This window comes from Ursus arctos, unplaced genomic scaffold (assembly GCF_023065955.2).
Source record: "Ursus arctos isolate Adak ecotype North America unplaced genomic scaffold, UrsArc2.0 scaffold_21, whole genome shotgun sequence".
NCBI lineage: Eukaryota > Metazoa > Chordata > Mammalia > Carnivora > Ursidae > Ursus > Ursus arctos.
The window spans coordinates 16,316,025-16,332,557 of NW_026622886.1; the positions used below are offsets into that span (position 1 = coordinate 16,316,025).

A 16,533-nucleotide genomic window follows, 5' to 3' on the forward strand; every position below is an offset into this window, starting at 1 on the left:
CCACCGAGACGTCGTAAACGCTCTCTTTTCTCTTGCAAAATTAAACCATTAATTCTGTTCCTGTTAATTTTTTTCCGTGTTGGGGATTGCTGTAAAAAAGGAAGTGAGGGGAGGATGGAGAAAGGATGAGAAGCCGCTGTGTGTTCAGGATCAGCTGTCTCACGTGTTTATTAGAACAAGGGCTTTTGGAACCCATGACCTTTCCTTTGTATGAGACATCCCTTAAAGGTTGCAGACATGTTGGGGGAGAGATGGTTATAAATCCTCATGAAGTTTAATCAAAAGTGGCAGACCACCCAGCAGTAAACACGTTATTAAAACTCTTTGGCTTCAAACTTTGTTCAGCATTGTCAACAGACCTCTGTCATCAACAGGTAGCTGGCAGTGGAATTAATTACGCTAGGGTAAAATAATAAATGAAATCTCATATTGCACCTACAGCAAGGAATTTGGCACTCAGCGCAGAGAAGTTTCTATCAAGGCTGTGAATCATTCTATAGTGCATCTGAGTAAACCCAGCATGGCTGTGGAATGAAGTTTACTCAAAAATTTAATTAGGAGAACATGTAAACCATACTGGAGGAAAGTAGGGCACCAAATGCTGCTTTATTTATTTTATTTTACTTTTTTGCTAATTCTATCAGGAGCACCTGTGTCATTAGACCTACACGACCCAGACTGCCAAGCTTTTGATTAACAGGAGGAATACCCGTGAACTGATCACCGAAGATTATGTGGGCCATTAAATTTTCCCTCTGACATAATTACTCTTCCCTTGAGGATGACAATATATTTTTTAAATTTTTAATTTTTAAAACGATTTTATTTATGTATTTGAGAGAGAGCGTGAGAGAGAGAGCACGAGCAGGCGGAGGGGCAGAGGGAGAAGCACACACCCTGCTGAGCAGGGAGCCTGATGCTGGGCTCCATCCCAGGACCCTGGTATCATGACCTGAGCCGAAGGCAGACGCTTAACCAGCTGAACCACCCAGGCGCCCCAAGGATGACAATATTAAAGCTGATGATAACAAAGCAAGAAGAGCAACAATAGTAAAAGAGCCAGCAGATTCTGAGCTGGCATGATGCCCCAGATACTAAATGCTTTACATATATTATCTCATTTAATTCTTACAACCATTGGAGACAGGAATTATTAGGTCCATTAAACAGATGAGGAATGGAGGTATAGAGGAGGCTTGTAACCAATGTCACCCAGGTATAGTCTGTTATATTCCAAAGCTGTTCTCCTGACTACTGCCTTGTCTCTAGGGTGGAGGCTGCTTCAGAGGGCTCTGGGGGTGGTATGAGAAGAATTCATTAACATGGGAGAGCCACACCTCTGCAACTTCTCTACTGCTGTGCCCTGGCTCCTGCTTGGGTCAGTGTTTCCCTGGGGCAGTTTTATTCATCTCCCAATCTCTGATTTCAAACTCCTTTCTTCCAAGCTCTCCCCATCCAAACTTCTCCCCAGGGTCCATGATGGCTCCCTGGTTACCTTCACTGTATGTTACTCATGTGTGGTAAGGACCATGCTTCTCTGACCTGTCCCTAACACGATTCTTTGGGAGCCTTCCATTCTCTTATTCCATTTCTCTTCTAACTTATTGATAGGCCTGGCGCATACATCCAGTTGCTGTCTGCAACATGATTGATTACTCCTCTCACAGTGCATAATGGCCGCACCAGTAATGTTTCCCCAAAACTACCCTGCAGTGTGTTTATGAGTTTACCACTGCTATGGACTTTGATAGTCAATTTAGCGATTTCTAATTTTTCTTGGGGGGGGGGTGGTGGTGGTCCATGATGACTTAGTTGGGGTTGGTAGTGCCCAGGTTGAAGGGAGATTCTTAAAATCCCAACGCTAAGAAGACTGTACAGACCACTGGGGTTTAGGATTAGCCTTTCCATTCACTGGGCTGGCCAGTCACCTTAGCCTCAGATTCCTCACAGTAGGTTGGGGGTATTTATTCCCCTTTCATAGCATTGTTAGAAAGATTAAATAAGACGACATACCTAACACCTTCAGCACAGTATAAGTACTCACTACTATTAGACGTTTGCATGTAGTTTTCCAGGGGTGGTTTCCCAAGGGTGGTCCTCAGAACAGCAGCAGCGGTATCGCCTGGGAACATGTTAAAGTGCACATTCTCGGGCCCGCCCTAGACCTACTGAATCAGAACTCCTGGGTGTGGGTCCCCGCTACTGCATTTTAACAAGCCCTCATGTGATTGTGATGCTCTAATATTTGGGTTCTCCTTGGCAAGAGTTATATTTTGACTGCTGGACACATGTTTCCCCCTTCCTCTCTTCTTCCTTTGGGTAATGATGGTGGCAGCTTGCTCGCCATCTTTCTCCTCTTCACTCTTGGTGTGTGGGGTAGGGGATTCAGCTGGCTTCCCTATCCAAAGTAAGATTTTGACCGGGAAACTTTGCTCCACTCGTGGCTCACTAATAGATGTCTCCTACTTCCTCTTGCCGTTCTAGTGGAAATCATGGACCCTCTGAGTAGGAGCTAATTCTATGCTCTGTGGATTGTCTGCTTCACTTTTTAGTCCTGATGATTATTCCTAATAATAATAATTACTGAAAGCTTTTCTTTGACTTGATTACTGCTTCATGCTGAAGAAAAAAAATCCCTTCAATTTTTTTCCCTTTTCTGAGGCCTGACAAATGACTATTACCATGTTAAATCATTCACCTGTGTAAAGCAAAGATTTTTATTTATGTCTCTAATGTTTGTTCTTTAATATCTTTAGAAAAACATAAAATTTGTATTAAATTGTAAATGGGGACTTTCACTCTAAACAAGGGTCGGTGGCTTTTCCCTTTTACTTGTTTGCCATACTTAATTCAACCCTAGAAGACTGGTACACGCATCATTTCCTCCGCATCTCTGTTTCACCGTTGAGTGAAGTGTTTTGAATTAATTTTGTTAAATTATTAATAGCTCACTATTGGAAAACATTCCAGCTCCAGAGTTTATATTTCATCATGCGCTGTGAAGTAATATGGTAGATTCCATGCACACGAATGAATATGCTTCTAGTGGTTAGGTGAAATTTTGGCTCTGGCCTACCCACAATGAATTCTCATGAAGATATAATTTAATAATGAAGTGGATATTTTAGTGTTCATTAAATCCTGGGAATCAAATGATGAGAATTACAGAATGGCTTGGGTCATTCATTTATTTTACAGAAGTGTGCTAGGCACTCTGTTAGGCACTGGAAGTACAGGGGATTAAAGGAGACATGGGCTTTGCCCCTAAGGACCTCACAGTCTAGTCAGGAAGACAGACAGTCAACAAATCACTAGAATAAATATAAAATGACAACCATGGTAACTGTTATAAAGGAAGGGAAGAAGGTATGTGTGAGCATATGACAGAGAAATTGACCTGGTCTTTCCTGGGAAGTGGTGTTTGCTCTGAGGTGACGCAGGAGTATGATTATTTCAGGTAAGGGGGTAGGATGGTCATGGAAAGGGCACTGTGGAGAGAAGGAACAATATGTACAAATGTCCTGGGGCAGGAGAGAGCATAGCATCTAAGTGGGGCTGAGACAAGGTCAGTGTGGCTAGGAGTCAGGGAACAATTGTGGCCCATCAAGGAGTTTAAAGCAGAAGAAGATGTAAATAGATTAAGGTTTTGGCAAGATCACTCTGGTTGCAGTGTGGGGTGTGGGTTGTCAGGAGACCAGAATGAATGTAGGCAGACTAGCCAGCAGGCTATTTCAGAAGAGATAGCACAGAAGGGCAGAGATGGAGAGAATGAGTGAATGTAAAGATAACAACAGGATGGTGACGGATAGAGAGGTGATTCTCGGATTCTGGTGTGCGTAGGGGTACTGTTCAGCAAGCTAAGAGATCTCTGGAAGAAAACCAGGCTTGCCAGGGAAGCTCATGTCTGTTTTTGGACTGTTGAGTTTGGTGAGCCAAGGGAGGGCAGGATATTTGGGTCTGGGGCTCCGAGGAAAGTCTGAAGTGGTATATGTACATTTGGATTTATCTGTATGTATGTGAAGTTGCATCTACGGGCGTGGATGGGACGATGGGGCCTAGATTCCTACTTTAAGGCACAGCAACATTTAATGCTAAGTAGACGAGAAGACGAGGAGGGAATGGCCAGAGGGAGGGAAGGAAATGAGAGTGAGGTATCACTGAAGCTGAGGAAAGAGAGTATTTCAAGAGAGCAGGAGTGACCACAAAGGCAAAATATGCCAAGAGAAAAGGCCAGCAGAAAGATCTATTGGATATGAAGAAACCCATGGTTTGGTTTATTTGACACTGGATCTTGGGAAAACATTGGCTGATAATAACCTAACGGTGGTCCCTGAGAATAATTGAAATATGTACTGTTGAGGTTATCCATATCTCCCTACCTGAACCCATCTGCTTACCGCCCAAGAGGGAAGGGAACAGGGAAGAAGACCCCCTGAGGAATGAAAGGTAGTGAAGCATATGCAAAAGCAGGCTCCGGAGGCAAATGTCAAAGTTCAATTCTGACTCCAAACCACGGAGCTTGGCTGGATTTCTTTATCTCCCTGAGTTTCAGTTTCTTTATCTGTAAGATGAGCAGAACTACCTTATAGGTACTTGTGAGGATTAAGGAGATAGGGACCAAAAGCTTAGCAGGGTATCTGGCCCACAGTAAAGGTTAAAAACAATTGTTCATTTAATAACTGAGCGATGGATTTCAAGCAAGGAATGAGGAAGCGATATGTATTTTAGCAAGATGACTCTATCTATCTATCTATCTATCTATCTATCTATCTATCTATCTATCATCTAACATCTAAATGGCTTCATAACTGGAAGAATATCATCTATCTAAATGGCTTCATAATTGGAGAATAACAATAACTAAATACAAAGAATGCTCATTTCTGTTACCTTAGAAGGGAGTTTCTAATAGTCATTTACCTTTTCAGTTAATGCCTTTCATGAGGATATAACAACAATCTTAGGAAATGCACAGATGATAAGATGATATGAATGTGGATGTGATAGTAAATATAAACTGTGACAGAATAAAGATTGAAAACAAAACAAAACAAATGGTCAGAATCAAATCAGACAAAAATTTAACAAATCGACTATTGAGTCTAATAAACCAACCGCACAAATTCAGGACAGTATAACTCATGTGGCTTTTTTTGTGAGAGAATTACGGTTTGAATGGACAGTGAGTTCTATGTAAGGCCATGATGGGAGACAGCTGCCCCCCAACAGCTCTGTAGACACCACTGTAATCAACATAACTCAGTTTCTCTCTTCTTTTGGGGCTCCATCTAAACTACATTTCCCAACCTCCCTTGTGTCTGGTTTTTGCCAATGGAACGCAAGAAGATGTGCTTCCCCTCTGGGCCAAGGCAGTTAAGAGCACTAAGTCTTCTCCATAATTTCACTTTTCCCTTGACTTAGGGCTAGACCCAGTGGGGCACTCTGAGGTCCTAGGAAGTGCCAAAGCCCAGGTCCATGAAGGACTGTGTTGAGGAGAGCCCTTCACTGCCATTACCTCCTGATCTGTAACTTCGTATCACCTGAGAAGTGAGCAAAAAACCAAACTATTATTGGTTAAGCCATGAAGATTTGGGGACTATTACCATAATGACCACTATTATTCCTCACTAAAAAAAATCAACAACAATCAAAAATAGAAACGAAACAAAACCACTTCAGTTTTTGGTGATATTAAGAGACAGATGTATGGTGTCCAGTTTAATGGGAAATGATATTCTTATAGAAATTGTCCAGGAAGATACTAAATGACTTGACCAAGTTTTTGTTTTCTATTAGTAGAGCTATAGACCACACCTATAGCCTGACTTTTAGGTTCTTGGCTTCACACAAGAAGACATGGACACGTTAGGAGAGTTCTTGGCATACACTAAACACTCACTATCTGTCAAATGAATAAATATTAAAATGTATACATTCAGTGGTATGACCATAAGGAGAGTTGGTAAATTGAATCTATGTCCTATTAAGGGTGGTTGGAGGAGCTGAGATGATTCAGCCTGCAGAAAATGAGACAGGATGTGTATCACCAACTATTAAAAGTACTATTCTGTAGAAGAAGGCTTAGATCAGTTGATCAGTTCTCTGGGAGCCCACCAGGTAGAACTGGAATAATATCTTGAAGTTAGACATTTCTTTTTTTTTTTAATTTTTTTATTATATTATGTTAGTCACCATACAGTACATCCCTGGTTTCTGATGTAAAGTTCTATGATTCATTAGTTGCATATAACACCCAGTGCACCGTGCAATACGTGCCCTCCTTACTACCCATCACCAGTCTATCCCATTCCCCCACCCCCCTCCCCTCTGAAGCCCTCAGTTTGTTTCTCAGAGTCCATAGTCTCTCATGCTTCATTCCCCCTTCTGATTACCCAGACATTTCTGTTCATTGTATGTGATGGAACTTATGGAAGTCCCTCATCAGTCAGAGATGTTCAAAGAAGTGGCCTCTTATAGCATTTGAAGTGTTCAAGCAAAGAGTGAGTGACCATCACTTGGGGGATATTATGGAAGAAATTCAAGTACTGGATGGAGTCCTGGATAAAATGCCCCTTAAGACCTCTTATAACCTTAAGGTTCTACGTTCACATGGTTCTAAAATAAACTTCATCTGGAAGTAGTGTCGACAACAGGCACTGAACATAGAGACTCCCATGGTGGGCCACACATAACTTGTCTGCAGTGAGAGAAAAAGTCCTTTTCATCTTTCCAATAGTAGTACTATTTTGTTCCTTATAGAGCAGAGATTATGAATGTTTCTTCCCAACTGCCTTCTCCAGATTGCTAAATGGGGCTCTGCCTGATAATTTTTTTTATCATGAAAGCAATATTCATAGGAGGGCTCTCCTTACAAGTGGTCTTGAACCGCTGTGGAGAATTTTTAATTGAAGCTCAGTTGATTTGAAATCTATTGCATATCAAGTTGTGTTGCTCTGAGTGCCCACCAAATGCCTGAAGCTCTGTAGGTTACAGGCACCTTCAAGAAGGTTCCAGTCTAAGCAGTTAAAGTCAGCTCTGCCACTGAAGTTGGTGAAGAGCTGGAGTGTGAGCCCAGCTTTGTGCACACTGTGGCTTGTAAGAAAGCTGTGAATAGCTCCCGAGTGAGTGTTTCCCTTCACAAAACAGAGGCACAGCAATTGGCTTTCCTGAGAGGGATACTGTAAAGATAAAAGAAAATGTGTGTGAAATTGCTTTGACTTTTTAGGAGAAATAAAAGAAACTTTGGAGAGTAGAGCCAAGGTTTATACCAGCTATTCTTTTAAGAAAATACTTGGAGTCTAAAGGATGGGCCTCTGATCAACTAGGACCTTGATGTAAATGTCAAGGAATCCTGTACTTTTATTTTGCTATCTATGTTGTCTATTCAGTTTGCGAACTCTCAAGAAGCTTGACCTCATGGAATTATACAAATAAAGTCACGGACAAAATTTATGAAACAAACAAACAAATAAATGATGGGCCTCAATCTCTAATGGGCTCCACATGATGCTTGCCAGTGAAGTCTTCAACTGAAAAGTCAATATGGTACACCTAAAACATCCAAGATTCCCTTTATTGCCACACTAATATGTGAAAATCAAAGCTCACTACTAAGAAACAAGTATTTGTCTGAGGGCGAGTTGACTAAATGGCTAGTATTTAATAAAACCAATAGGGGTAGAATTAGAAGTTTCATGTAAATTTCCATCTGGCACAATTGTAAAAAGGTATAGAAGCAAGAGAATAAAGTGCATACCATATATTACTCTAAGAAAGGATGTAAATTTAAAAGATATAGTGTGTTAAAGTTTGATGATGGTTTTGAATTTTGAGGGAATATTTAGATTCTTTCCAGGAGGCCACTGATATCCCCAAGGGGCTGTTAATTCCCTCCGAAACTTTTAATGCCTTAATATGTTCTGCAACTATTTTCTGAGTAAACACTAGGAATGAATACATTGAATTTTAAAGTGAATTCTTCCTTTTTTTCACGGTTGTCACGCATTCTATTTCAAATACCACTCTGGCAGAAAAAGCTCTGATTTGAGAGAAATACCAGATAGTTCTACCTAACATAATGAAATCAGCAGGACTTGAGGCTTTCCACACTCTCCTCGTTTGCTCTGCTAACAAGGGCTTTGCCTCCGTTCAGGAAACTCTCACACATCCTCCGCCACCCCCCCCCCCCCCCCGCCAAAGCGTCAGGTCCTTCGTTGGACGTGAGAGACGCAAGGGATGTATGTACGCAAGGGATGTATGACTCGGAGGAGCTCACGGCCTAGAGCCACTGTGAGATTTATCCGGTGCTCTAATACTGGGCTTAGAATGAGTTTGAGGCTAGATTAACCGGGAACAACCTGTGAACAGTTACTTAGCTTTGATTATCCTTTTCTTGAATCTTTCTCTTTCTTGAAGATAACGTCTTGGGCTGTGAATCCCATAGATTTTCATGGAGCCCTTTTGGGCTCAGAAATAAAATACTTCAAGTCCAAAGGATGGACTCTCCTTTATTCCTGTTGTCCGGTGGGTTGCTCCACATCTTGGGCATATTTAATTCATTTCCCACACACTGGCTGCTCTCGCCACACTTAAGAGCATTTGCCGTTGTTATGGACTTAATTGTGTCCCCTTTAAATTCATATGTCGAAGTCCTAACCCATCATACCTGGGAGAGTGACTGCATTTGCAGATAAAGTGCTTGAAGAGGTAATTAAAGTGAAGTGAGGTCATATCGGTGGGCCCTGATCCAATCTGATGGGTGTCCTCCTAAGAAGAAGAAGAGGACTAGGGACGCACACACTCAGAGGAAAGGCCAAGTGAGGACACAGTGAGCAGTGGCCATCTGCAAGGCAAGAGGGAAATCTCGGGAGAAACCAAACCTGCCAAAACCTTGATCTCGGACGTCTAGCCTCCAGAATGGGGAGGAAATAAATGTCTACTGTTGAAGCTGCCCAGTCTGTGGTATAGCAGCCTGAGCTGACTAAGACAGCAACTATTTTTGATACTGCTCCATTTTTGGTAAAGTTGCCAAATTGAGCAGTTATTCCCAAATTTTCCTCCAGGTTCTGCAAATGGCCCCTTTGAGTCCCAACCATTCTTTCGTGCCTCTATGATCAAAGTTCTCTAGCTTTCTGTTCCAGACTTCCCATAAGATTTGAAAAACTTGAAGGCTAAAGAAGGGGAGAAAATCCATTTTTTCTCTTTGAACTCCGCCAGTGTCACCTCAGGAAAGGCTTGGTTGTCACCTTGTTCTCTCCTCAGGAGAAAGGAATGGAGAACCTGGCTGAGATGTAACGCTGAGTCTCTGCAGTGATGTTTGTCTCAAGATGTACCAGAGAAACTGCACTAGTGGGAGTGATGGGTGGCCCTGCCCGTCTGCAGTGGGGCAGCTTGGGTTAACTTCTTAAGATCCCAGGTGTTGGAAATATACCTGCAGGAGCTTCATGAAGATAGGTATGTTCTAAGGCAGAAACACTAATAGGAGTTCAAATTAAAGAAATGACATGCATTTCTTAAGGAGGGAAATAACACTCAGGAACATTAAATGATTTAATTATGCTTGAAAGTGCTTTTTGAGCTAAAAAATGCAGCAAAAGCAAAGTGTGTTGGGATATAGTTTGAGAAAGAAGCCATAAGAAAAATCTTGAAAGCAAAGTACGTAATCATCCATAGCCATATCGAGGGCAAAGAGGACCCTCCATTAACATTCATTTTGCTTTTTCTAGGACAAGGACCCGGAAGAACAGAGCAATACTTTTGTGTATTATTGAGGCTTAATTATCCCTAGTGGGAAGAAATAGTGTGAGCCTTCAGATTCTTCAACTTAATAGTTCTCAAATATATTAATGTACATTTAACACATAGCATTAAAATCAGTCAATAGTTCTTCTAGGTTCCTTAAGGACATTCATATAAAAGATGACCGCTCCCAAAACCAACTTATTGTTGAGATGTTAGCAGATACTTTCTGGCATTAATACCTGAAAAATTTTATGTGTGTGTGTGTATGTGTATAACAGAATATATATTCGTATATATATGTATACATATATATATATGACATTCCGTACATGCCAGTGTTTACTATAGAAAAGGGTCATGGGCATATTTACCCCCAAATGTTTTTCTAGTAATAAACTAGCATCCTGAATGGAATCTATGGCTTAAATAGATTCTTGAGGCACCTCTGCAGCCTCCAGCTTCAGTTCTAAACTTTAAACAGAATACAAAATGGTCCATGTGGACTGGGATGCGAAGTCCCCCTAACTGAACAGTTCCTGGTATGGTGCAAATTTTCTTTTATGGTGCCAATTAGTGGCTGACTTGTCTTTTTGCCATGTGATGAATTAAAACTGCATGATTTGGAGGCTGGAAAGCTAACCAGCTCCTGGATAGAAGCCCCTGGACACTGCCACTCTTCCAGTTGATCTTTTTGCCCTCCCTGTGTTGGCAAGTACCGCCTCTCTCGCCCACTGCTTACATCTTTCCCTAACAGATGGTTCTTTTTACTAGTCAAGATCCAATCTGGTGATTTACTTTAATATGCTTTGGCCTAAAGAATACCCATGACAGACAGCTAGCACAGCCTCCTGAAGCAAAATTTTGCAAAGAAAAAGTTAAGTAGACACATGCTATCTAGACTGCATTCCATTTTATGCACCCCATAAATCAGAATATTTGTCAACAGCAATTAAAATGTAGTTTCCCCGGTAATAAACATTACGGGGGGAACAAATCAAGTTTCATTTATTCTGTCAGAAACCGAAGGCGAGCGCTTCGTATTATTTTGTGGATAATCTCTGAGGAGTAAACTAAGCACAATTACATTCTTGATTTTAATTAAAACTCTGGGTACCTTTCAAGTTCCGTTAGGGAGATGTCCTGGGTCTGCTTAGCTGAGGTCTGCACTGCGAAGTTAATTTGACATATAACATATTTTTCATGAGGTAACTGTCGCAGGAAGCTGTTTGTAAGAGCGGCCTCTCCAGTGCCTGTGGGCCCCACAAAAAGTAATGACTTCTCCTGAAGCAGCAACTTCGCCAGGAAGTACATCTGCATAACAGTCCCCGAAGCCCTCCCGATAATGTCATTAAGCTGGAAAAAATCAAAGGAAAAGGCGCCCCAAAGATGCTGTTAAAAATGTTTCATTACTCACTGTACACAGAACAACGATAGAACTGAGTCACGGAGTCATTTCAAATCCCGGTAAAAGTGGAAGCATCCCCAAATGCCTGAAAGCGGGGCAGAGGCAGAGGTGACGGGGTGCGAGCTGGCCCTGTGACTCCGAGAAGGCCGCCGTGGAAGGCCCGCGTTCCCGCTGCCGTCTGTGAGGACCCCGTTCTTCGAGAGTGGGCCTGACTCTCCACTCTCAGCCGTTAGTTTTTGTGTTACTTGACCAGGGTTTGGCTTCTCATCTGCTGATTTTCTACTTGGCCCATGTTTTCAACTTCTTTCTACAAAGTAATGAGCAGAACTGCCATGAGGGCGCTGGCTAGTGTGAGCTGTGTTGTTCCTGGCCTGTTGAGGGGAGAGGCCACACACATGGCCCTCTTCCTGACCCTCACCATAACCCTCCTCCCCTCCCCTCCTAGGCAGGATTTCCCTACACTTGTCTGAAAAGTAGACTCTCCTCCTCCAGGGCATTTCTTAAAATCATAGCAGACCTGAGCTACTGTTGGCCTTTGGAGACCATCTTCTCCAGCTGGTGTGTTAATTCACAGATGGCGAGGCTAACGCAGAAAAAGAGAAATAACAGCTTCTCTTGGTCTTTCCAGCCACATATATTCATTGCCACCTTTGACTCTGAAGGGCACTTGATTTATCCTTTCCTGTTGGAGCTTTTCACTTCCAGCAATGATGGCCGTGGTAGTGATATTTATCCCTATTTACATAATAATAATATTATTGTCTATACTCGTGATACTGGGCATTAGATCTGTTTGGCTTATTCACTACTCCTTACGTGTTTGTGCCTTTAAACATCAACCTTCATCCCCTGGCGACTACAATTTTACTCTCTTTTTTACAGCTTTGAATTTTTCGGGTTCCACATATAAATGATATTGTACGTGTCTTTCTTTGTCTGACTTCTCTCACTTAGCAAAATATGCTCAAAGTCCATCCATGGTGTCTCAAATGGCAGGATATTCTCCTTTCTCGTGGCTGACTAACATTCCAGGTAATAGTATTTGTTACTGTTAATAACTCAAAAGCCTGACTACAATGATATATGGACAAGTGTGCTGCGTATACCGTTTAGTATATACCTGATTTCTGTTCTCAGTTCTTGACAGCAACCATCTTTACCACTCATAATAATCTTCTGAAGAAGTATTATAAACCCTACTTTTCAGATGAGCAAACAGAAATTCAGTGAGTGTAAGCAAGTTGCCTGAAGTAACACAACTACTCAGTGCTGGCCAAGCCAGCCCTCCAGCCGAGGGCAGGCCAACGTCATCATTCCATGCTGAACTGCATCGTGGAGGAGAGCAAGAGGGGTGGTTTGGACCCTTAAAGCTTAGAGAGGAATGGAGAAATGGCGGGCTAGTACTGGGTTTTGAGCTGGAAGGATGGGACCCTATGTTATAAGAGTTATAGGGGTAAGAGGTCCACCCCCTCAAGGAGACCCATGCTCCTTCAGCTTCTTATTTCTCAAAACAATCCTAGCACAGGGTCCCAGAGAGTAGGAGCTCAACCATCATCTGTGGGATAAAGAAAAGAAACGACTATGGACTGGCCGCCCAGTGCTTATTCCCTCATTGCTAACCTTACCTCTTACTTTGCTGCCAACATTCCAACGAGGACTTTTTTAGCCACAAATGTGTCTCTCCTTCCTAACTTCCCCAAGTTTCTGAAGGCTTATTTATATCACTGTCTTTCCAGGACTTTTTTTGAAATTGTGGACTTTCTTTCACAAATATAGAAATCCTCAGCAAAGCTGGCATTATTCTGTGAGTCGGTACTGAGCAGGGTAAGAAAAATAAATAAACACGCAAAAAAACAAAGCCCACTTTGACCAGATCCAGTTTTGGCCACATACAATAATTGCTACAGTTTATGTATTTCCCTGAGTAACTTCTCTTCACGAGATTTTGATCATCAGAGAACATAGGGCCTGATATCTAGATGGGTGAAAAAAAAAGAGATTAAAAAAATTAATCTTACATGTTATCACCACACACACATGAAATGGTAATTATGTGAGGGGATGGAGGTGTTAACTAACCTTATTGTAGTAATCATTTTGCAATATATTCATGTATAAAATCACTATATTGTACACCTTAAACTTACATACGTTATATGACAGCAGTATCTCGATAAAGCTGGAGAGAAAAAGTACCATAATGAATATACACTGCTACCTTTTGTTGGGTATTGAGGTTATTTCTTAGTATCTATGTGTTTGTTTTGATTATGATCAGAAAGGAGCAAGGAGCATCCTGTACACATAATTTTGCCAATCTGCCTGAGTTTATCTATGAAATAAATTCATACAAATAAAAATAGCTCCCCCCCCAAAGAATGGGTAGATGATACCCCAGGTATTAACACACGAGAATTTCCTTTGACTTGCTGTATTCTTCAAATTAACCAAACCTTAGTGAGTAGCAGAAGCTGCACGTGGCCAATGGAAGGAATCCCTGCTAAGCTGGGATTCTGGAATATTCAGCAACTGCTGGCACTGTTGAAAAGCCCTTTACTCCTTTTGCGGGCCCTCCTTTTTTCCTTTGAACTTACTAACTCCAGGACATCAAACAGCTTGAAAGAGTTAATGCAACTCTTCGTCAATCTCTCTTGCTGAGGTTCAGCTTTCTCATTTGTGAAAAGGGCTGTTATGGTCTGAATGTTTGTGTCCCTTCCAAATTCACGTGTTGAAATCCTAACGACCAATGTGATGGTATTACGAGGCAGAATGGCCGGCCAGGAGGTGTTTAGGTCTTGAGGGTAGAGCCTTCACGCATGGGATTCATGGCCCTGCAGAGCTCCTAGCCGCCTTGGCCAGGTGAGGCTACAGCAAAAAGATAGGCCTCCGGGAGGCAGGTCTTCTCCTGACACCAGATCTGCCTGGGCCTTGATCTTGGACTTCCCAGCCTCCAGAACTGTGAGAAATAAGATCCACCTCGTCTCTGGGGTATTTTGTTAGAGCAGCCTGAACAGACCAAAACATTAGCTCTACAAAGTCTGTCTTCAGTGTTATAAGAATTAAATGCAGCATTCATAATAATAATAGCTCACCTTACTATTCTAAGGTATATTTATATCTATCTATACCAATGGCTATCTATCTATTTATATAATCATTTGATCCTTATAACAACCCTGTGAGGTAGAAATCATTTTCTCTCTAACAGAGAAGAAAACCCTGTTCAGTCATGGCCTGAGATCATTGCACTGAGGCAGATTTGTGAATTCCCCAGGGCTCACCCACTCTGGCTCTTGGCACGTCTTCTGGGGCCTGGAACAGTGCTAGGCACAGAGAGGCACCTGCAAATGTACCTTGACTCTGAATTTGGATGCTGGTATTTTTCTCTGCAAAGTCAGAACTGAAAAATCACGAAGTATAAGAAGAACATGCAATTAGTTGTGCTGTGTTGTGGCTTTATGTTCTCCAGCTTGGCTTTGGTCACCCAGTCACAGTAACAAAAATGTCTGTGGGCAGCCAGTCTATCCCTCACTCAACCTCTGCTGGCATCTCATGGCTTCTTAGCTGGTGAAATAATGTTCCATCCTGGCATGTGGATAAGCCCAGTGAGATTTTTAGTGGGCTGAGGGTGTAATATGAAGAAAAAATAGTCCGGGCTGACATGGTGTGCCAGAGACAGCCATTATGGATGATATCATTGTCCTCAATACAGCACTTGGTTAGACTTGAAAAACTCCCTCATTTCCTGCTACATGCAATTCAGGCTTGCCTTTCAACCTCTGCAGTGTTAATCTGTGTAGCCACAGGGTATCTTCAGTCATAAGAGTACAAATCCCTGGTCTAGAAGGTCAAAAACCACATCACCATCACTCTAGATCCTTCCTCCAGCATCCCCTTCCCTTCCCTCACCGCTCCTTGGCCCTCATCGCTTCAAATCCCCTGAAGAAATGGAACATGCAGTCATTCAAAAAATATGTATTGTTGCATAGGTCAAAGCAGTAAACTCCAATTCAACAGAATCTAAGAAGGATTACAATTCTGATCCCCCTGTCTGGTGACAGACATCATCTTTGGAGGAGAAAAAAAGCAGTGTGCCATCAATCCACTCTAGTAGAAAGGGCAGGAGGTACCATGAATTTAACTGTTGTGGTGCCAGGAGGACTCCGGAAAATCTCCCCAGGATGTGCTGTGAGCTGGAATGGCAGCCGCTCCGGCCGAGTTCTTGGTCTCTGTCCAGGATTTGCAAGGAGACTGGCAGTAGCTAAGAAGCCTCTTTGAAATGACTTTGCATTGTGGAAAGAAGTTCACGGTGGATGGAATGTCCTCTCCATTTCCGAACAGAGACGAAAAAGTGCCACTGCATAATAGTGAGTTGTCAAAGAGGGGAGAAAGGGAGGTTGAACAGAGATTCTCTTGCCCTCAGTGGGTTTGGGTTGAAATTTAAAAATAATCAAACTAACTATTATGGCTCTTCTAACGGAGCAGATGGATCATTCTTATATCCGCCCCCCGCCTTTTTTTTTTTTTTTTTTGTAAATAGAAGAGCAAATGCTTTAAAGGACACCTTACGTGTATCTGAGGGTGAAGAGAACTTTATTAGGAAAGAAATCGTGAAAAGAATAAAGTACTAACATAACATTAGGTTCATAGCTCATGCAAAATGAGGGTGGGATGTGAAACTCGGAAATCAAAAAAATGCAGGGATGACGGATTGAAGAGGAAATGCTTTGAATCGGCTAATTTTCACAGTCTGAAGGCTGAAAGCAAATTGGGGCATGCGAGGACTATGTGTCAAAAGTTTTAGCAAGAAAAGAGAATGTTCTCAGCAGACTGAATTGTAACGGTTTGGGTGGATCAGAACTCATTATTCAGGTTCATGCTCCTTCACAGAGGCTCCAAGCGGGAGCTTGTTAGAAATGCCAACTCTCAGGCCTCCTCATTGAATCAAAATCTGAATTTTTAAGAAAATCTCCAGATGACATGTATACACATTAAAGTTTGAGAATTTCTGATATAGTCTAGTACTCTCTACTAGTACTCTGGAGTTATTAAGTTTTTCACCTTTTCCTCCCACTATTTATTTACCAAATCCACTACACAATAAACTTGCAAAGAAAATTAAGCCCCATATTATCTGGCAAATATTTTCCTTCAAAAGACGGAAGACGAAGGCTGAGGCCGTCTAATGAAGCTTTCCCTTGACCTTTCCACTACGATTTCACCCCGTATGTTAGCAAATTTAGTCATAAATAGAAATTGCATTGTCAAAGCACAGGGGTCATGCCAAGTAGCAGCAACAGCATCCACTGAACTCTGTTAATTGTACAAAAGGCTAGTTGGTCTTATTGTGACCGGAAGGTCAGCTAGCAGCTATGTGGAGAGAATGC

General features: G+C 42.0%; 1 long non-coding RNA gene across 2 annotated transcripts in view; it reads left to right on the forward strand.

Annotated features, from left to right (window-relative positions):
• The first annotated feature begins 11,495 nt into the window (after positions 1-11,495).
• LOC113256117 (uncharacterized) overlaps positions 11,496-16,533 on the forward strand; it is a 102,828-nt gene continuing 97,790 nt past the window's right edge. Inside the window, exon 1 of one of the 2 annotated variants that reach the window (XR_003316548.4) lies at positions 11,496-15,513. This is a non-coding gene — a long non-coding RNA (uncharacterized LOC113256117). The remainder of the gene's footprint in view (positions 15,514-16,533) is intronic. The other variant, XR_006409693.3, reaches the window with a different exon arrangement.